At 38.3% G+C, this 22,612-nt stretch overlaps 1 protein-coding gene and 1 long non-coding RNA gene across 24 annotated transcripts in view; one reads left to right on the plus strand and one right to left on the minus strand.

Annotated features, from left to right (window-relative positions):
- The window catches only part of SLC8A1 (solute carrier family 8 member A1), a 385,502-nt gene that overhangs the window by 135,232 nt on the left and 227,658 nt on the right, over positions 1-22,612 (plus strand). The window lies entirely within an intron of this gene.
- On the minus strand, positions 3,147-4,910 carry LOC144280929 (uncharacterized). Of its 2 annotated transcripts, none has more exons than XR_013349377.1 (2): positions 4,868-4,910; positions 3,147-4,036 (listed from the first exon to the last, which is right to left on the minus strand). It is a non-coding gene; the product is annotated as an uncharacterized LOC144280929 (long non-coding RNA). The 2 variants fall into 2 exon arrangements; XR_013349376.1 differs by lacking the exon at positions 4,868-4,910 and adding an exon at positions 4,397-4,827.

The raw sequence follows: 22,612 nt of genomic DNA on the forward strand, positions 1-22,612 counted from the left end.
GACAGTGCAAGGGGCTTCTTTTTCAAGGATAAGGATGGTTCTTTTTGAATGTCTAGTCTATGTTTCAGTGCACCAACTCCAAAAAACAAGGTACCTCCTTTTTTTTTTTTTAAGTACCTCCTTAAACTTATGTCATCTTTGGTTATTATTCACAAAGCAGTTGAAACTGCCTTATGACCACAATGTGGAATGATGGGGTTCTTGTAGATCCTGTGTGTGAGTCAGGCTAGGAAGCTGAGGGTCCTTTCTCTTTCTACCACCACCTTGGTACATCTTATCCTCAGCAAGACTGGATTTGGATAATAGCTTCTAAATGGTTTCTTTGCCAGTTTTCTCCCTTTATAAGCCTAATTCATAGCCAAATTAATGTCTCCCTTGCTGTGATCTAGTCTCCCTTGTGCAAAATTATTTATACACACACACACACACACACACACACACACGCACACACACATCCCAGAGTAGCCTAAGCCTTTTCTGTATTGAAATTCTATTAAATTCTATTTATTCATTCCATTCTTTCTTTTAAGTTTTCCTGATCACCTGAACCTGAAGTGACTTCCCTTTCATTGTCTGTATGATTTTTGGCATTTATTTATTTAAAAAAAATTTAAGATTTTATTTATTATTTATTCATGATAGACATAGAGAGAGAGAGAGAGAGAGAGAGAGAGAGGCAGAGACACAGGCAGAGGAAGAAGCAGGCTCCATGCAGGGAGCCCGATGTGGGACTGGTTCCCCGGTCTCCAGGATCACGCCCTGAGCTGAAGGCAGATGCTAAACTGCTGAGCCACCCTGGCTGCCTGATTTTTGACATTTAAAGAGTTCTTTCAGTAATTTAGCATTATTTCTGGATGTTTGTTGTGAACTTCTGTGAACTTGTGCATGCCTTGAAGGTACAAAAAATCCAGACCTTGATTTCATTTTTCCTACTGGGTCAGGCAGGGAGTGTATCTGTAAATAGACCAGTATCTATGAGATTTCTTGGGAGGGTGACATGAACTTTTATTGCCTCCCAACTCATATGATCCATACTCATTTGAAGATTTACTAAGAATACCTAAACCTACTGCTTTAGTGTTAGGAGATGTAGAGAACAAATAGGAAAGAGTGGGAGAAAGGAGGGGTGAGATATCTATATCTATATCTATCTATACACATATATATATATGAGTGAGATATATATATATATATCTCCCCAATACCTCCACACCATCTTTACCCTGTTTTGTTTATCTACTGGTTGGTTGGTTTGTTGGCAGGAGAAATGAGAATTCTGGGCTTCAGATCTTACTGTGCAATTTTGTTACTCAAGTTCTCTGAGCATTCATTTCCTTATCTGTAAATTAGATATATTAATACCTATTCCAGCTAAATAGGGTGGTATGTGTAAAACTCTTTGCAAAATGCCTACCTTAAAATAGACACTCAAGAGATCTTAGTTTGCCTCTAAATTAGTCTTGGAGACATTTTAGCAGGAAGGAAGGAGAATGACTATAACTTTGTTATTGGTGACTTAGGATGTTATTCATATTGACATTGAATTATAGGCTGTAAATTTTGAGCATGGGAGATTTACTGACAACTGTGATTATTTATTTTTGAAGATACATGCTTTTGCTGAGACTGACCCAAGCAGAGGACCTGTGGGTAGAAAAGCAGACATAAGATGATTTTTGTGTATTAGCAAAAGGAAAGAGTCATATTTGCAACTGACATTCCCCCTTTTATAAATTCACTCTTTCACTCCCCCATTTCACCCCCCCTCCCCTCTGCACTCTGGTAACCAACCACCAGTTTGTTCTCTGTATCTACAAGTCTGTTTCTGTTTCTGTTTCTGTTTGGTTTGTTTTGTTGCTTAGACTCTACATATAAGCAAAATCATATGGTATTTGTCTTTCTGTGTCTGACTTACTTAGCAGAATAACCTCTAGTTCCACCCATATTGCAAATAGCAAGATTTCGTTATTTTTTATGGCTGAGTAATATTTCATTGTATACATATACCACTTTATATTCAATATATACCACCACATATTCAATTGTCTATTCATCTATCAATGAACAGGTTGCTTGTATATCTTAGCTATTGTAAATAATGTTACAATAAACATAGGGGTGCATGTATCTCTTCAAATTGGTGTTTTCATTTTCTTTGGTTAAATACTCAATAGTAGAATTGCTGGATTGCATGGAGTTCTATTTTTTTGAAGACTTATTTATCTGAGAGAGAGTGTGTGAGAGAGAAAGAGCATGAACAGAGGGGAGGGAGGCAGAGGGAGAGGAAGAAGCAGACTCCCCTCTGAGCAGGGAGCCTGATGCGGGGCTTGATCCCAGGACCCTGGGATCATGACCTGAGCTGAAGGCAGATGCTTAACCAATTGAGCCATGCAGGCGCCCTACATAGTAGTTCTATTTTTAATTTTTTTGAGAAATCTCCATACTCTGTCATAGTGGCTGCAATAACGTGCATTGTCACTAATAGTGCATGAGGGTTCACTTTTCTCCACATCCTCACCAACACTTGATATATCTTGTCTTTTTGATACTAGCCAATGTGACAGATAGGAGATGATATCTTCCTGTGGCTTTGATTTGAATTTCCCTAATAATGAGTAATGTTGAGAATCTTTTCATGTGTCTGTTGGCCATCTGTGTATCTTCTTCGGAAAAATGGCTATTCATGCCCTCTGCCCATTTTTTAATTGGGTTGTTTGTTTTTTTGATATTGAGTTGTGTATGTTCTCCATATATTTTGAGTATTAACCCCTTATTGGATATGATTTCCAAATATCTTCCCCATTCAGGAGGTCGTCTTTTTGTTTTGTTGGTGGTTTCCTTCACTGTGCAGAAGCTTCTCAGTTTGATGTAATCCCATTTGTTTATTGGAGCTTTGGTTGCCCTTGCCTGAGGAGACTAGCCCAGAAAAAATATTGCTAAGATTGATGTCAAGGAGCTTACTGCTTATGTTTTCTTCTGGGAGTTTATGGTTTCAGGGCTAAAACTCAGCTCTTTAGTGCATTTGGCATTTATTTTTGTGTGTGGGGTAAAACAGTGATCCAATTTCTTTCTTATTCTTTTTTTCTTTTCTTTTCTCTTTCTTTCTTTCTTTCTTTCTTTCTTTCTTTCTTTCTTTCTTTCTTTCCTTCTTTCTTTCCTTCCTTCCTTCCTTCCTTCCTTCCTTCCTTCCTTCCTTCCTTCCTTCTTTCTTTCTTTCTTTCTTTCTTTCTTTCTTTCTTTCTTTCTTTCTTTCTTCTTTCTTTCTTTCTTTCGGCATGTAGCTATCCTGATTTCCCAGTAACATTTATTGAAGAGACTTTTCCCCATTGTGTATTCTTGTCATAGATTTATTGACTATTGATGTGTGTGTGTGTGTGTGTGTGTGTGTTTTTCCTGAACTCTCCATTTTACTCTATTGATCTAAGTGTCTGTTTTTGTGCCAGTACCATACGTTTTTGATTACTATAGCTTTGTGGTATAGTTTGAAATCAGGAAACATGACATTTGCAGCTTTGTAAATTCACTCTTAATGTTGGAATAAAACAAAATCTACAAGTAATAGCTTTTTAAAGTGACATTCTTCAGAGCAAAAAAGTAATAAAAATGTTGATGACAGAAGTATTTTGACATTTCTGGACTCTATTCTTCAGTTTACAGTTAAAGACATAGTTTAATTTTTTTTTTTTTCTAAGTTGGTTGGATAAGTTTCAGTGGAGTCTATAAGGCTGATATTGACATTTGGTAAGAATTCATTTTTTCAGTTTAGCATTCTTCCTCCTTTGTATCCCTCAGCACCTCTCCTCATAAACCAACTGGGATTTTCTTTCCATTCACTAGTAGGTGAGGCGATTTGTGATTCCCTTCCTATGTTAAGATCAAAGCCAGAGATAATGACTTTCCATTGTTACACTGGGGAAATGAAACAACAAACTATCATCCTATAAACAATGGGTTGTTAACTGCTGGGGAGGAAGTGTCTTCAGCAGGATTCCTTAGAACCCAAATTGATCTCGGAAATGTGGGAAATGTCTTCAACCTAGAAAGAATACAGAAAAATACGGTCATTACCAAGAATATTTGAACACTTCCAAGATACATTCTTTTGAACGAAAAGGCCACAAAAGGTAGAGAGAAGAAGGAGGGGGAGAAAAGGAGTAGAGACAGCATTTATAAAGTTGAACATAAGAAAAATTAATTTCTTTTTCCCCCTTTGGAGCTGTTAAACCCACAGAATATGTAATCCAGCTGTCTCTGATGTTTGTTGTAGCAGTTTTATCTGTGAAGAAAATACTTCAGCATGATAAACAGTGAGATTTCCCAAGGGGAGGGGAGTTTGTGGCTTCTTTAAACAGAGAGTGCTACGTGTGCTTGAGTAAAGCTGATTAATGAATCTTACTTGTAGATTTTGCCAGAGTTAACAGGTCCCCATGGTGGAGCATATACACAAATTATGAGACATAGCATCTGAGGTTTTTTTCTTCCTCCTTTTCATTTTTCTTCCCCTTAGGAGTTCTGTGACCATATATAGCCATGGCATCAGTTTTCAGTGTGTAGGATTAAAATTTTCTGTTTAGGTTCATAGAGTAAGTCTGGAGTTGAATGTGATTATTATAAATATTTCTTGATTTTTGGTAGCAAGCTGTCTAATCCTTCCCGCATTAAGAGGGGCTTATCATTTTCTTCTTTTTAAATTACTTAGCTTTTGCAACTGTACCTTGGAAAAGCATCGAATTTGCTCTGAAGGGAATAAACAATGCTTAGAAAATAAGAAATGGGTAGGATGTTGCATCCCGATTTCATGTACGAATATAGACCTACTTTTGGATCTCTGTGCCTGCCCCCCCCACCCCCCCGACTGACTCCAAACCTTGTTCTGTTGTAAAACTGTGTTGTCTGGCTGCTGGGCTGCTGCTAGGGCAACAGAGGAAGGAGCCAGTGATGTCACATGCTCAGAATCTGCCTGCCAGAGACAACCTTTCCACAGAACAGGGTCAACCCTACACACAGACAATTTTGCATACCCCATTCCAAAGAATTACACTTTAACCTTTCATTTTTTTCATGTTCTCTCTTTAAATATATTTGTCTTTGTTCTATCTGCAGAATCAGGTAACATCTCATCATAATAAAAAGAGCTAGGATTGATTGAACATTTACTATGTACAAGTTACTCTGCATTGTGCTTTACTCTCATTAGCTCATTCAGTTCTCACAAAAATCCTGAGGTAGAAGATACTAGTCTTCTTCTGTCTTTTAGGAATGGGGAAACTGAGGCTTGGTAAAACTACAGCTAAAGCTTTGCCAAACACAAAAGTCCGTGTTCGGAAGCACCAGAAACTATACTTGACTTTCCCAGTCAGGTCCATAATAGTTGACTGGGCTGCCCTGGACCTCTTGCGCTTTTTCCCTTATTTTCCCCCCCACCCCACCCCCACCAAAGCTTCCTTATTTTTGAAGTTGTGATGTTTATGTGAAAGACAAAATGTAGAAATTTTTAAAAATTTTATTTCTTTGCTTATTTTTAAGTAAACTCTACATCCAGCATGGGCCTTGAACTTACAACCCTGACATTGAGAGTCATGTGCTCTATCGTCTGAGCCAGCCAGGTGCCCCCACAACAATGTAGAAATTTGGGGCACCTGGGTGGCTCAGTGGTTGAACATCTACCTTCTGCTCAGGTCATGATCCCAGGGTCCTGGGATCAAGTGCTGCATTGGGCTCCCCATAGGGAGCCTGCTTCTCCCTCTGCCTAAATCTCTGCCTCTCTCTGTGTCTCTTGTGAATAAATAAATAAAATCTTTTAAAAAATGTAGAAATTTAACCTGAGAAATTTTCTTCCACTTAATTCAAAGCTGACCCCTACCCTTGGAATTCAGTTCTTGTGTAAAGGTCCCCAAATGAAGTAAACTAGAATTATTCCAGGGTTGGGGTTTGGACCACTAGTATCATACTTAGAAATTCTTAAACACTAGGCATAATTCTGCCCAAAGAAACCCCTCTAGTTATTGCTGCTTTAAAATAAACTCTTCTGGGCAGTACCGGTGGCTCAGCGGTTTAGCGCCGCCTTCAGTCCGGGCATGATCCTGGAGACCCAGGATTGAGTCCCCACATCAGGCTCCCTGCATGGAGCCTGCTTCTCCCTCTGCCTGTGTCTCTGGCTCTCTCTCTTTCTGTGTCTCATTAATAAATAAATAAAATATTAAAAAAATAAAATAAAATAAACTCTTCTGAAACTGGGAGGGGGTGGAGAGTCTTAAGCCTCCTAAGACTGAAATGAAATGTAGGTGGTCCTTCTAGCTATGGAGGTGGTGTGCTTTCAGAATACAACTCGTGAGCTGGGTTAAAGACTAAAAATGCACTGAATTTAGAATCATGAGTTTTGGGGTTAAATTCCCCAATATCCCAAGTTACTTTGCTTCGTTGACCTTCCATTTCTTTATTTGTAAATTGGAGATGATAGTAATAATGTGGTATTAAGCACATTGTTAATACTATGTCTTAATTAAATACGAGTATGGAGGTGAAAGTGCTTGGTAAATTGTAAAACACTGGAGCTGATATTAATTTCTGGAGATACTGACCCAAGAATACAATAGAGGCTTTCTTTGTTCTCACTGAAACATGTTTATTATCTTCATATACTTTGAAAATTTAACTTATTTTGTAATCCGTTATTAGAGGTAAACACACTTCTTAGCCAGAAGCTCAAATCAGTCTGATAAGAATAAGATACTTAAAAAATAAAATTTTCACCAGGAGATTGTGTTAGACTCAAAAGTAAAATAAGCTGTTAATTATACACAACAAAGCAAAGTTACTTTAAAAACAATACCAGGCCAGTGAGACCAACGTACAAGCTTGAGGTAAAATCAAGAGGAAATGAGAAAAGAAAGCATTTGAGAGAAATTGAGGGGAGTATACACTGGAGGAAAGGTTGGAAATGTAAATTGATTTCCTAGGGATCTGGTGTGCAGTCCTCTGTGGAACCTCTAGAAAAATGCCCAAGCCCTAAGAACTCGCCAACGTATGGTAAAGTTCTGGGAGAAGTTCTCAAAAGGTTATCACTCCTGCCCCTACAGTGACTCAGTGACAAACACAGAGAAAAGAGATCCTTTTCCTTAATTTTAATATGTATTATATCTCTGTTGAATCTATTTTCTAGAATTTATATCCAGAAATTATAGATGTGCAGCTGTTTGGATGCCATATCTGTCCATGCCATGTTTTGCTAAGACTACCAGCGTCACATAAGGTTTTATGTTCATCTCAACTTTATGTCTCTGTGGTCTTTATTTCATGCATCTTTATCCTTAAAGAAATATCACAAAGATATCAAACCACAGGGGAAAGTTTGAATTATTTTTTCAGTGTTTCCAACCAGTGTTTTGCCTTTCTGTTCTACCCCAGCAGCAGTAAGCATCATTCTTCCTCATGATGTTCATCTCTCAGAATTGGCTGCCAGGTTTAATTTATAGCTGATTCTCCAAATTAGCTCTAGCCAATGGCTCAACAATTTAACCTGAAAGACTTGTAAAAGCTGCTAAAGAAAATCAAAGTGGACCTGCCAGAATTGTGTTGCCTGTGTACTCTGTTGGTGTTAGCACATTCTGTCGGTGCTAGCATGCATTGAAATGGCTGACAGCCACAGAAAGAAGGACAGGGGCCTTGGGGCTGGCCAGTCCATGACCCACTAAGCATGACATAGACAAGAGATTTGGCTGGAGTACAGTGAAACATCTCAGGACAACTGATGGCTGAAAAATAAGACACACTCCTAAAAATTAGCATGGCCAACACTATCCAGTCTTTCTTAGAAAGGAGCTGTTCAAGCCCCTGCACGTTAACAATTGAGAGATGATGTGCTGATGTTTCTGTTCCCAACTTAATACTATATGTGCTCAGCTAATGTGTCATATAGTTATATCCCTGAGCATCATGGAGGATGCAGACACAGAGGAAACAACCCATCTTGGATGATAACAGGCACAAATAGTAATAATAGAAAAAGTTACCCAATTTTCATGAAAGAGGAAGGGAATTATCTGGGAATTAGCAAATCCCAGTTCTTCCCAATAAAATCCAAAGTCAGAATATTAATAACTAGATTATATTAAAAGATTGAGGATTATGTTGATGGTTAAATTAATATTATTTTTATAACATTGGTAATATTCTAATATTTAATTAATATTAAATAGATTATAGACAGAATTCGGGATAAACATAAAGAGCTGAATTTTGATTTAAACAAAAATAGTAAGGATGTAGGAGACCCTTCACACCAGTTCCAGTGAAGAAGATATGGAAATTTTTATTGCCTTCAAGTTTCATGTGAATCAATGGGATAAAGTGTCTGTGAACAAAACTGGTGTAACCCTAGATGGCACTTAACAGAAACAATGTATCCAGAACCCTTAGATGTCATTGTCTCCCTCCCTACGCTTTGTACTGAGTAGACCACAGCTCTCATATTCAATTCCATTGTGGACCTGCATGTTCAGATGTCATTGACAATCTGGAGGATATCTTGATGAGATGGTTACCAATTACAGCAAAGTGGCACAGGCTGATAATACACACACGTTTGTCTCACTTGGGAGTGAGTGGTTGGTATTCAACAGGATAAGGAAAAGACCTACTGCAGTTTAGTAAAAGTTGTGTTTCCATTGGAAGAAGCAATTTGCCAGCATTCATCAGAAGTCAACAGAGCCGGGTTAGAAATGGGGCTGGAATAACAACTTGATGGGAAATCAGTAAGGGCAAAGGGAACACATAGGTGCCAAGAACCCAGAGGGCAAAGGACAGGTCAGAATTGGATGTTACAAGTTGTAAAATGATGGCAGACATGGTGAATGGGGCCAATGTCAGGAAATCCCAAGTTGTCTAGAGGACACAGGCTTGACATTTGATGTCCAGAAACTAAAGAAAGCAGAGTAGGAGGAGGAACAAGGAGACCAGAAGCTGCAGCTCAGAGTCCAGCACAAGTGAGAGAGCTGAGCCTACAGATCCTACACAGTACCATCTTTGTGCTGAAGCAGGAGTCAGTGTGAGCTTTTGCCATGTGAAAATTTGTCCCTGGGAACAGGCACACTGTCAGGGGGCTGGGCTCTCTAAGGGGACCTTAAATTCTACCAGTTTGATTTGGTGAAAAATCCCTGTGAGATCACCCAGAACCAGAGCAATTCTTCTTTCTTTTTTGACAACACTGCCTTCAAATCTTTAAAAAGGTTAAAGTCAGGTGAGATTTTAAGATGTTTAGTTTTAATTTTTGTCATCTAAAACTAATAGATGAAGTCCTCTTAAGAGCGCTTTAGGTTGATTAAACTTGTTCATTACTGTCATTGGCTTGCTGCTACACACATTTTTTTAAATTCCTTGGTGATGACAGACTATCCCTAAAATATAAATTATATTTTTATCAACATATCAAATGCCATTTATAAAAAAAAACAAGCATAGATATAGTGTTATGGAGAGATCATAGCTTTGTATGAAGCAGTTAGGAAGTAGTGAAAAGGATCCTGGAATTGGAGGTACAAAAAAAGAATCCTGGAATTGGAGGTACAAAAAAAAAAAAGAGACCTATTTTTGGTCTGATTCTTCCTCCAAGCAACTAAATGACCTTGAGCAGTTACATAATCCTCTTTAAGCCTGTTGCCTCATCTATAAAATGGATAATCACATCTGCAGAACAGTGTATCTGTGAGGATGAAAATAGAGTATAAACATGATCATTAACATTTATTTCACGCTTTATAATTTATAAAGCATTTCTGACATATATTATTCCATTTGATCTTCAGAACAGCCTTGTGAAGCAGTTTTCATTATTGTTGGTGTTATATTCTTATTTTCCTGATGAAATAATTTTCCCATAGATCACACGTTGGCAAAACTGAGACTTACAGACTGTGCACCCCATAAACATTTATTTTGTGACTACTGCGTGCTAGAACTATCTTAAGAAGCATTGGCAAAAAAAAAAAAAAAAGGAAGAAGCATTGGCAAATGTCATATTAATTAAACTAAAAGCTAATATTTATTGAGTGCTTACTATAAGGTGCTTTAAGAACATATATGGATTAGTGCATTTTACAGTACCCTCATAGAGGCAGGTAGTCTTACTATTCTCATTTTACAAAAAGGGAATATAGAGATAAAGGAGGTATATCAATTACCTGTTTTTAGGGAGCTTATAATGGGCTGGAGAAGAATGAAGACCAGATTCTCTGGCTTTAAAATCTATTTTTAAAAAAGGTATGGTAAAGCATTTTTTATACTCTTAAGTACAATGCAAAAGAGTGACGTGTGTGTATGTGTGTGTGTGTGTGTGTGTGTGTGTGTGTGTAAAAGTAGGTATGGTTAGGCTATTAGCTAAACAAGAAACCAGACCTATGTCATTTGCATGAGAAGGACTATTCCTGAAGAGATCTTGCCAGGGGATTCAAAGTCTCACTACTATAGGAATTCTTAAATGGTGTGGTTAAGTAGAGAGAGTAGAAATTTGGCCACATATATAAGGATGAAAAGTGAAAGGGGCAGTTAATCATTTCTCTGTGATGTGTGAATGCCAAATATTTGGATAATTGTAAACACATAAGTCACTGATTTAATTTTCTGCAGGTTATTTAGATGTTTGAATTTATAGTGACACATCTCTGAAGCAAATCCACATTAAGTGTCAAAATATGATATAATATATCAATATACGGCTGACAGAAGGACCAACTCAGGTACTAGGAAGTCTTGTCCGATTTCCATCTTTTTAGTCCAGTTGTATGTAAAATATGAATGTAATTCTTTCCCTGCTGGCCCTATGGTTTTCTGAGCTTCAAATAAGGGAAAGCATTTAAATACAGTCTAAAAATGGTAAAGTACCGTAAATAATTCATTGAGAAGAGGCCAGTGTGGACCAGTCCCAGGGTCGTGGTGGGCTCGAAAGAATACACACCGTGTGATATGATAAGAATCTCCTACTTGATTTCTTGATTTAAAGAGACATGTGCTCTCGCTAGAAACTTAAAATCCCCTTTTCTTCTCCCATCTGTTATCTGCACATACCCTCAAGCTGCTCCCTTTCTTCTCTCAATAAAAACAGTTAAAAAGAATAAAAAAATGGTATCTGTTGCCTTTCCTTTTTCTTATCTCCTTATTTATTCCTCCTCGTTTTCCCCATAAAAATAACCCAAGAAACAGGCTGGCAAGCGGGGATCTTCCTGGAGGGCATAGACTTCTTTAACAGATAGAGGAAAAGAGGCTGGGGATGGATTTCATTTTTAATAAAGAAAATATTTTCCCTATTGGGTATTGTGTACTTGTAAATTAATATTGGGGGAGGGGGCAGTAGTAAGAGCAGCTAGTACATTTGTCATCTTCCCAACAAAGTTAATCTAACTCCCTGAGGATGGAAAAATAAATTGAAAATATTTGGTGGACATACATGTGAATGGAACAAAATAATTGTTTAGAGAAGGAACAAAAAGAAAGTTACTCAGTTGTGTTAGATTGTGAACCTTTAAAATGGAAAGGCTCTAATTTTTATAGTTCTAATTACATATACCCTAGCTTATTTTATTCACATTTTAAATGAATCATTAAAGCCTATTATCCTAAAAAGAAGCTCTTAATAGTTACATGACTTTAAAATTTGATAAAGTTAAGACCTTATGGTTTTAGAAATATTTTTTCTAAATTATTTTGTTTCTTTATGTTCCCATCATTTAATTCATCTCTTGATCATTGAGAAAAATCATTATCAACTGATATGTTTTAATTGTTTTTATCAACTGTTATTTCTTTTTAAAAATCTGAAAGATATGCTTTTATAAGAGCAAACTGTTATCAGGCAGTTGTCCTTTTATACTCTTATAGAGGGAGAAATAAAAGCTGCTCTTATAAAAACGGTCTTTAGTGCTATGGGTGCGAGGTAACAGGGTGCAAAAAATCCAGGGTATTTCTAATTAGCCATTTTTAAAGCTACTTATATTATGCTCACAAATTCTTTTTCTCCCCAGACTCACAGGCACACATGTAAACGCACCCCCAAGAAATCTCCCTTGGAAAATTTCTTGCCCTACTGCCCAGGCAAATAATGTGACTGTCCAGAATCAATCAACCATAAAGAAATGGATGTTACAACTCAGGACCCAAACAGAAAGCTACCATTCGCTGCACCAGGCAGGGTGCTAATGACAACCAGTTATACATAATCTAAGCCAAGCCCACGGGTTACTGCCTGCCAAAGAGGTGCAAATCTAAAGGAAGTTTCTGACTCTGATGGGCTTGTTTCCATGCATATTTTAAGAAATGTATTGTTCATGGCATAAATAAATAATTACTGAACAACTGACATGACAGTAAGCCTTGCTTTTTTGAGTTATTGCCTCAGGGTGCTTTGGGATTTAATGATCATAGCTTTTGGTTTTTAACCCTTTACCATGTGTGAGATGGTAGGTCAGGATTCTGGTGGATCATTTCTAGACTTAACAAGGACGTCCCAAAGGAGCTAAGAGGGCTATTGTGTAGCTTATGTGCATTTTAAAGCACTTAGTTTAGGGGTGCCTGGGTGGTTCAGTGGTTGAGCCTCAGGTCATGATCCCTGGAGTCCTGGGATGGAGTTCCGAATTGGGCTCCCAGCCAGGAGCCTGCTTCTCCCTCTGCCTATGTCTCTGCCTCTCTCGGTGTGTCTCCCCTGAATAAATAAAATCTTTAAAGCACTTAGTTTAGTGGCAAAAAAATAAGTGTTTAAGTAAATAGATGCTAACTGTTGTCATGTAAATCATCATCATCATTTCAGTGGGTCTAAACATTGGGCAGGAAAAGGACAGGAAGACAGTTTTTACTACATTTGGTTTTTATCCTCTGGACAGTAAGCTTTAAGTTCCCATTGAAAAGAAACTATGTTGAATGTATGGCTAATCTCATTGACTGGAAGAAGGGTTTTGTATCTTGGAGTTTTATTTATGTGAAGAAGAATGATTATAACAATCATCTAATACTAACCTGCACTGATAAAAACGATCTCATTCCTCTAGATCAGGTGAGTCCTAAGCCAGTGGTCCTAAATGAAAGCAGTATCTCCTGGGCTTACAGGCACAGGGGCAGGATGCTTTGGCGCATTTGTGGGGGTCTGTGATTGTTATCCTAGTGACTAGGAGGGAGAAGAGTGAGAATTTAGTGAGTGAGCGCTAAGGTTGCTGCATAAACTGCAGTGCACGGTGTGATCTCAAATAACAAAAAAGTTCTTTGAGTTTAATGCCACTCTGAGTATCTCTGAGAAATCCACAGAAGTAAAAATTCAATTGATAAGCATCTGATCCATAGAACCTAAACTCAAAACGCAATGTATTCTTGGCAAAGTTTTAATATATACCGAATGTTTGAGTAATGCAATCATGTGAATCAAGGGAAGATTGCACTTGAGATGGTTTAGAAGTTTGCCGAGAATTATTCACAATTTTGGAACACCACATCACCCAGGCAATACCAGTTATGGCATTTGAGTCACTAAGGCAACACATCCATATCAATCTGCAGTTATAACTGTCACATGCAAAAATGTAATTTTATTAACATAGTATCTTGTTAATAATATTAAGTTGTGAAGCATTTAAAAATATTTTGTTTTTTGCTATCCTATATACTAAAAAAAAAAAAAATCGGTGGCACAATGATAAATCCTTTCTTTCTTCAATTTTAGTTGGTAATTTGTCCTGGACATATAAATTAAGATTATTTACATTTTCTATTTTTACGTAGACAGAAATCTGTCTGTCATTACTTATCCTAACACTGGTGTTTGGTTTTGTTTTCTTTTTCTCTTTTAGGACCTACCTACATATTATCTGTTTCTCATTTCTCAGTATCCTTTAGACAGGAATGGCTTCTAATCTTTTCTTTTACATTCATACTATTCATTATAGAGAGGTATAACTATGGGCTCTCTAGTGAAATTATTGACTACTTACATATTTTATTATAAAGTATTATACAATTTTTATTATAAATTAATTTCTTTTATTTTTCATTTATATTACAATCTAGGCATTATATGTACATATTTGGCTTTGATTAGGAACGTGGATAAGTTTAATTATCTAAGAATTTCATTTCAAGATAATGAAGAAGGGTGTTATAAAATATTTGTTTTAAAGGGGAATTGGATCTAATAAGATTTATAGACAACAGTCTAAGTGAAACTATGGAAATGCTGCTCATTTAGAAACAATCCCTTAAACATTCATTCATCATTATTTTTTTTCCTAAGGAACGATTTTTGTGAGGTAATAATATGGAACTAGTGTTAAAGGTGATAAAAAGATTATCAAATTTAGTTATAATTCATATGGGAACAAATATAATTTCCTTTCAGGATCTCCAGGAACTGGCTGTGAGGAATTTGAAGGGGTTGCCATTCCTTCACATTATGTAGAAATAGAGCCATAGAAATACTGTTGGTTCCTGCTGGGGTGGACCTGTTTTCACTTACAGACTCGTGCTCTGGAAGACACACCTGGTCAAGGTAAATTGCCATATGGAGAGGAGATAATCCTGGAAAGGCAAGTAGGGCCAGACTGGGAAAAGCTAGGAGAATGATGATCTGTGGAGTTGTGACTTAGACTGAAGTGACACAGGGCTACACAAGTTTTTAAGCAGGGAAGTGACAGGATGAGGCTTTTATTTTATGAAGATAGTCATGACATAATGGGGAAAGCATTTTCAAAAAGGGAGCCAATCTGGAGAAAAGAAACCAGTTTTGCAAGTTATATAAATTTTAAACAGAGGTGCTAATGGGTGTGGAAATGTAGACAAGGATCTAAAAGATATTTGGAAAGCAAATTGATAAAACTTGGTATCTGACAGGATCTGGGCAAAGGGAAGAAGGAAGCAGGAGAAAAACTTGGAAGTAAACATGGTCCTGAAGTTCCCACCTTGAGTAAATGTCTTTCGTTAAGGTAGAAAACTCCAGATTCTAAGGAGTCTGGGGGGACATGCTAGGTTAGTTTGGTGTGTGAGCCATTTAGCTTCAGATACTTATGGGATGTCCAGATGGAGACATAAACTACTCCCATAGTGGTTGAAAGGTTGGTAGATAAATCATGGAGGTGTCGTATAAAGCTTCAAAGTAACATAAAGCACATGACCTATCTCACGAAGTTGATCCAAGTTTCCAAACCATTTGATCTTCTAAGAGAAAAGAACCTGAGGAAGCATAAACACCTAGTTTTTATATAACTTTCTTTAAAATTTCCCTCTTGAACAAGTTTACCATAGTCATTGGTTTTGTCTACAGCAGTCATTTTACCCAGGAGCAATGTGAAGTGGGCCACGGTCCCCTCAGTCCTTATCCTCTCCTCCTTCCATGGTGTGGGACCAGTTCTAGAATATCCCATACCAATTACCCTTGAGGAGCTAATGTAAGTTACTACTGCATTAAAATTGACTGAAATAAAAAACAATTGATAGGATTTTTAAAAGAAAGAAGCAATATTCAGAGAGGAAGCTATATGTGTTTTGAAGAATCTTTTCCTAGGTGAATTATAAAAATAATTGTGTGTTAAAAATAATGTAGTATTCCTCTTTGCTTTATGTTACAACATAAAAACTGCAAAACCTCCCAACCCCACCCCCACTCCCATCAATTCCTGATCTTCTCTCTCCAAATGAAGTATCTGACTAAATAATTTTGAATGCCTTTTATTTCTTCACTAAATAAATCCCTAAGTAAATACTTCCAGTTACCCATTTCCTTACTCCATAACTCTTCTCTCTTCACCCCAATCCAGTTTATTACCAGCCTTCGTTTTCTGGTCTTAGAATTTTGTCTGAACATTAGCACATTAGCACATAGAAAGGCCATCACAGAACATTTTGAACAATACATTTCTGGAACATTATTTTCATTCTTCTAAAACTGTTAATTTACTGACAACATCAAATGCAATGTGCATAAGTAATTGTATTCATTAATTAACTGTGTGTCGCGTGTCTGCTATCTGTCAGGCATAGTACTAGATGCTATGGGTATAATGATTAAAATGAGAAATGCAGGATTTGCCCTCCCAGAGTTATCAGTCTAGCAGAAGAGAAAATTAGACAAACAATTATAATATGGTATAAGAAGTTCTCTGACAGAGCAAGTGTTGGGAATCTTGGCAGAATTACTTCTCGTGGTTGCTGAGTGGGCTGGGACAGTCCTGGGAGAGTCTCGCCTATCTGTTACGGATGGCCACTGAGCATATAGCGCATTGTCTACTTCTATGATTCTACAGTGGCTGCAGATGACATCAATGAGTAGGGAAGGATCTATCTATAGGCAGTTAAACCACTCTATAATGAAGTCTAGATTGTACTTCAGACCATCCTAATGGGGCACCAGTGGGATCCCTTTGTATCAAACTGCCAAATACTGAATACCATTCTAAAATTTTTACAGTATTAGTAAGGCTATTTTTTTTTTAAAGAAAATGAAAACAACAAAATCTGATTCCTTTAGGAACTCTACTAATGTGCATGGCAATTTTAAAGTCTTGAAAGAAGTAAAGTGTTCACATTAGGCCATATTTGGCCAACAGATTTTCCAAATCAGAGCACTAAGCCCTCTTATCCAGGATCAATCTGTAATTTGACACTTGAAGTAAATGGCACATATAAAATGCCTGGATGGCTGGTCATAACCATCCAGTTCATTATCCGAACTGCTAGCAAGCACTTAATGCCCAGTGTGCTTAGAGAGTATCTTAACTATTAAACTCCATTAGTGAACAAGGGTCTCTTGAATTCTCTTGTTAACTCCCTACTGAGATGGTCTCTGCTGTTGGGAAATCTTCAACTTACTAAGGCTCTTGCTTCACCTCTTTTCCCTGCTCTATCTGATGCCATCAGAGACAATTGATAGCTTCCTGACAGTGGACATTTCAAGACCCAGGATAAATGTGCTCTTTGCACTGAATGAGATGCACACAGATCCACAGGCTCTCTTTGTACTCACTTTGCTCTGATTCTCCAAATGTCTGACTCACTATTTAGCTTTGAATGATTTCCTAGTTTCACAGAGGGTGTGCCCTAATAAATCATCACATTGTGTGGCCCCAAGAGAGGGCACTGGACCAATGCCAGAATGGCAGATTTTGCCATAATCCTGGGGAGATCTTTGTAAGAACTAGGGTGCCATGGAGTAGAAGGCTGTCTCACAGTGGCTAAGAATGTGATAGGGGCTCTTGAATTAGTGACCTTGGGCGTAATGCCTTGACAGCTGTGTGACTTGTGGCAAATGACTGAACCTCTTTGTGCCTCAGTTTCCCAGTTTGTAACGTGAGAAAAAGAGTAGTACCTGCCTTGCAGGGTTGCTGAGAATGAAGCATAAATGAGATAAATCAAGTGAAATGATTAGAACGGTGTCTGGCACACAGTACATTTTCAGGAAATGTTGACAGTTTTTATTATTCAATGAAGTGTGGGATAGCCATCTGCCTGATAAAGAGCTCTTACATAAATACCTGTTAACCACATACAAATATATAGCTATCACTGCTTCTACTTTTTAAAAATTTTAACTTTGATACCCTGTGCCTGAGTGAAAATACCACAGAGTCGGAACTTGGTTCTACCCCTCATGACCTGGGTAGACTTTATTCACTCATTCTGCCTGTGTTTGTTGAGTATTCATTATATGCTAGGCAGTACGCTGGGCATTAGAGATATAGTGAGGTCCAAGAACAAAATGTCCTGTGTCTGTACAGAGTCTCTGTCAACTTTATAACCTCACTGAGCCTCATTTTCCTTATCTCTAAGATGGGATAATGAAATGACTTCATAAAGTTCTTAGGAGGATTGAATGAATCAGACATACAAAGCTCCTGGCACATGGTAGTGGGCCCTGAATAAATGTTAGTTCCTTTTCCTTTTCTCTTGAAAGCCTTTCACAGTGTCTTGTGCATAGTTGACACTCATGTAGCTTTAAGATCAACTCTGGTTAAAAGATACTTAATGTTCCAATCAGAATGCAATTTCTGGATGTGACATTAGAACCTGATTTTCAGTGATGCTGTATACTGTGTAAAAAGCACTTCTTACCACTTTATTATGCTCCCACTGCCCTGAATTCAGACCTCTAGTATAGGACACCTGGTGTTACATTTTATATTTCCATATATATCTTTATATTCCCAGCTGGCTACCTCCCTGTGGAGGTTCTTGGTACCAGATCCAGATCCTCCTAAATATCTTTTCTTTCTCTCCACTTGTCATCTCTGTACTTCTTGACCCTAAACCAAGCTATTCTGAAGCCTCTGGCCTGTCTAGTGCAGTACATGGCTGATTTTCCATATCGCCTCTGGCTATGATTTCATCTGTTCTCTATCCAGGAGCTAGAACGATCCCATCATCCCTCTGCCTAAAGCTTTCCAGTGCTTCCCATTGTGCTCAGGTTAAAAACTCTTGTCCAGAATTCAAGGGCTCTGCATGTACAACTAGCACTGTCCAATAACAATATAGTGTGAGCCATGCATGTAACTTTAATTTTTCTAGTAATTACATTGAGTCAAAAAAACCAGATGAAATTAATTTTAATAATGTACTTTAACCCATTGCATCTGAAATGTTATCATTTCATAACCAAAATACACAATTATTGATATATTTTACATTTTTCATGCTGAATCTTCAAAGTCCAGTGTGAGATTTACAGTCATAGCCCATCTCATTTCAAACAGCTACATCCATGCTAAACACTCCCTCCCCACCTTGAGCTTCACTCTCTCTTCTTTCCCGCCCATTCCTGACCTTACAGCCACATTGACCTTCTTGCAGTACCCCCAACAACTCTCTGTCTTGTTCCGAGGCTTTAGCACATACTGTTTCATGTGCACCCATCTCTACCGCTTCACCCAGTACTCTTTCATTTACTTCTTAGGTACAAAGTGTCTCCCTTAAAGCCTGCCCCTGCCTTCGTTGGTTTGCTTTTCAAGCTTGAAGAAGCAGGTCCCTCCATCAGAGCACACACTCTAATTTGTTATTATGAATTCACTAGTGTGGTTATTTTATCAGCATCTGGCTTCCTAAGAGGTAAAGAATCTCATGAGAGTAGGGGCCTTGTCTGTTTTTTCTCACCCTTGTATTCCTACCACACCCGAGAGACAGTACCTGGTCATTGTAGGGCTTGTTGGGTGAATGAATGAATGAATGAATGAATGCATGAACCAGATGCTTGTTGCATGAATTGACTTTTTTGATCGTTGGTTCAGCTCCACAAAGTAAATAGAATAAGTAGGAAGTGACAGGGCTAGGTCTTACATTTAGGATTTTCATACTCCAAACCCCTCGTTCTTTCCTTGACACTGCAATGAAGAAGGAAACCCAAACTTGGGAAGTTTCTGATATAGGCATTACCTTTGATGTTCCCAACTACCCAGTTCTTGAGCTATCGGGATGTCTATGAAAAATACGCTCTATGTGGACTATGGGTATTTCTGCAACCACACTTTTTAGGACATATTTAAACATAGGCACCATGTGGTAGGCTTTTTTTTTTTTTTAATCCTCTGCCTGGATTTTAATTTTAAAAAAGTATATGCATTTGAGGAATGATGTAAAACCTACATCTAGTTACTGAATCTAGCTTGAATGAATAATGAATGAATGGGGGATGGGGCAGGGAGTGGATGGATGGATGCATTCAGCCTTCCTCCTATTTCCCCATCATAACAGGGCTAGGTCACTACCAATATCCCCCCTCTTTATTTTTTATTTTATTTTTTTTGCTTTGGTTGCATATACTTTTTGGCATTCAGTGAGCAAAAATAATTTTGTGATGGATTCACAAATGAATCAGGATAAAATATCTGCCAGTAGAGAGGAACTATGCAACTCACAAAGACTTGTCTTCCTAACAGCTGAAGTCTCCCTCAAGTCAGGCGCTGGAGGAGAGAGGGAACAGGGGAGCAAGAAGCCATTAGCTGGACTTTCCTTAAAAAGAATGATGTGTACCAAAGAAGGCCACATGAGCCATGGGGTCTGAATTTATCTGAGTAGCATTCAGGGATATAGCTGGCATTTTATATGACAGTTAGTAATGTGAGGAGGTGGCTTCCACACTGAGCACAGGAATATTGCTGTTTACATCCTTTCTTGAAATACATTTAAATGTCTTTTAGAATGTCATCTCAAGGGTATGTGATTATCATAAAAAAATACACTCTCTAGGTGATTTGTTCAGATGAAGCAGGCACTCTTTTTTACATGCCTCCTACCCCAGTGTCCATTTATGAAAATCCTCATTGCAGGGTTCTGCAGGTGTCACTGGCACACTGACTGGTGTGTTGTAATTATGCTCTGAAGACTTGTGGAACGTCCTTGTTTACAATAGGGCAAGATGGTTAGTGATGAGAAGCAGAGAAGACATGACATGTACCTTTTGTTTTTTTTTTTTTTTTAATAATTGAGGCTTCTGGAGATGGAAGGTTTGTGCTTCTGTAATTAACCTAGAAATGTGACTGCTAGTGTCTCGCAATAATTTCTCCCCACATTAATAGACATGCAAAAGCAGAGGCAGGAAGAGATGACAGCCCCCTAAAAGTAGGCAGATTCAAATAGGGGAAAGTGCCAGAGGTCTCTATCAGCTGTGTGTGTGTGTGTGTGTGTGTGTGTGTATGTGTGTGTGTATGTGTGTTTTAAGATTTTATTTATTCATTCATGAGAGGCACAGGGAGAAAGGCAGAGACACAGGCACAGGAAGAAACAGGCTCTCTGCGGGGATCCCAGGACTCTGGGATCACGACCTAAGCCAAAGGCTCAACTACTGAGCCACCCAGGTCTTTCAACTGTGTTTTAGTCTGGTCTCACTGCTGGGTCCTTTCTGCAGGCCCATTGATTGAGCTTGAGACCAACATCAAATAATTTTAACACTATCCAAATTATCTTTGAAAGGCATATTTGAACATTTCAGAATTCAAAACTATTAATGTATTTAAGAGGCGCTCATACAATTGGTATTTAAGATGTTATAAACATGTTACTAGATTTTAAAGTGACTTAGAAAAGCTGAACTAGATTTTATGTGATGTTTGAGAAAAAGAACTGTTTTCTCATACCTTAATCAGTTAATCAGTTACAAGTCTGAGTATGTTCTATGTGGCAGTCACTGCCATAGAGGCCGAGGTGATGGAGATTAAGCAGGGAGGCGCGTATGCAGTAGTATAAGTGTAATGTTGTATCTGTAGAAGGAGCTGTTGGGAATGTGTGTGGAGGGGGATGGGTGGGTGGTGGGTAACATATAATCCAGACTGAGGTGAGGCGAAGCAAAGGAAGGCTTTCTGGAGGAGGAGGCATCTGAGCTACCTCTGTAGGGAGTGTGGCACAGCATTGGGAAAAAACAGTGCATGCACAACCATGAATGCCTTTGCACCTTCAGCCCTCAGCAGAGTGCCTGGCATCCATAGGCTCAAAACATTTGATGACAGAAGTAAAGGGGCCAAGCAGAGCCTTAGGCTTTTGCAACAAATCCCACTTCAGGGGTTTATAGAACCTGATTACGTCTTAATAATTTGGTGACATTGACAGATTAGAATCTCTGTTATAATAGAATGACATAAAATGCCAGGAAGAGCGAATGCCAAAGAAACAAAATGATTGGAACCACCTGTGGGTTTATTTTGACATTTGACTGATGAGCTGGCTCAGAAGACAGGTGTATGTCATATGAATGCACCACAAGTTAAGCAAAGCTGGATTCTGACTGACTTGGTCACCTGATTGTAGGGTAACCTGCTACCTCCACAGGTAAGTCCGTGAAAATCAACGAGAAGAGGGCGGGCTCTCCATCTGAGAAGAATGGTGATACGTGCCAAGTCTCCATGATATTGTGCAAGAGAAGAGCCTCAGTGTTTCTCTGTTTTTTATGGCATTATAGAAGTGTTGACTCACTCCCTTTGGGTAGTGCCCTTGAGATAGACCAAGGGAGCCACTTGCTGAGTGACTTAAAGGCTGGGCCGTTAGGATGTCCTGTGCAGCACACTCCACCTTGTAGTTGGTCAAAAGCAGTGAGAATTGAAGGTGACCCTGTGGGAGTGCCCCACTTTCGAGATGTGTAACCTGAGTCCCGAGAGACTGAGACATACAATGTGTTGTCACAACTCTGACTCCTCAGGATCCCCTCGTTAGATGCTTTTATTGCTATACCACCATTTCCCAGCACTACCACAAACACTAGATCCTTGTTTTTTATTTGTTTGTTTTGCTTTTTGTCTTTTGTTTTTCTGGGACAAGGATTCTGCAGGGAGACACCAATTACTTTAAGGCTTCTTCCTTTTAAAAGGCTTTGAGAGATCTTGCAATAAAACACCTTGCTTCTCTTTATTCAGTCCAGCACGTCCCACATGTATTTGCCAACAGAACACTTATTTTTTTCAAGAAGCACTTATTACTAGTTTATAGAAATTTTATTCTATATAACGCTATAAGAGGCACTTCTCTATGCCATGCTGCCTGCTTACTCCTAACGTGTTCCCGGGGTTTCTGGAGGCAATCTGAAAGGGAGAAGGTACCATCAGCACCCTCCACGTTCCCATGTTTGTCAAAAATAAACTACAATATGAAACTAATATAATGTTATATG

Source organism: Canis aureus, chromosome 12 (genome assembly GCF_053574225.1).
Source record: "Canis aureus isolate CA01 chromosome 12, VMU_Caureus_v.1.0, whole genome shotgun sequence".
NCBI classification, from domain to species: Eukaryota; Metazoa; Chordata; class Mammalia; order Carnivora; family Canidae; genus Canis; species Canis aureus.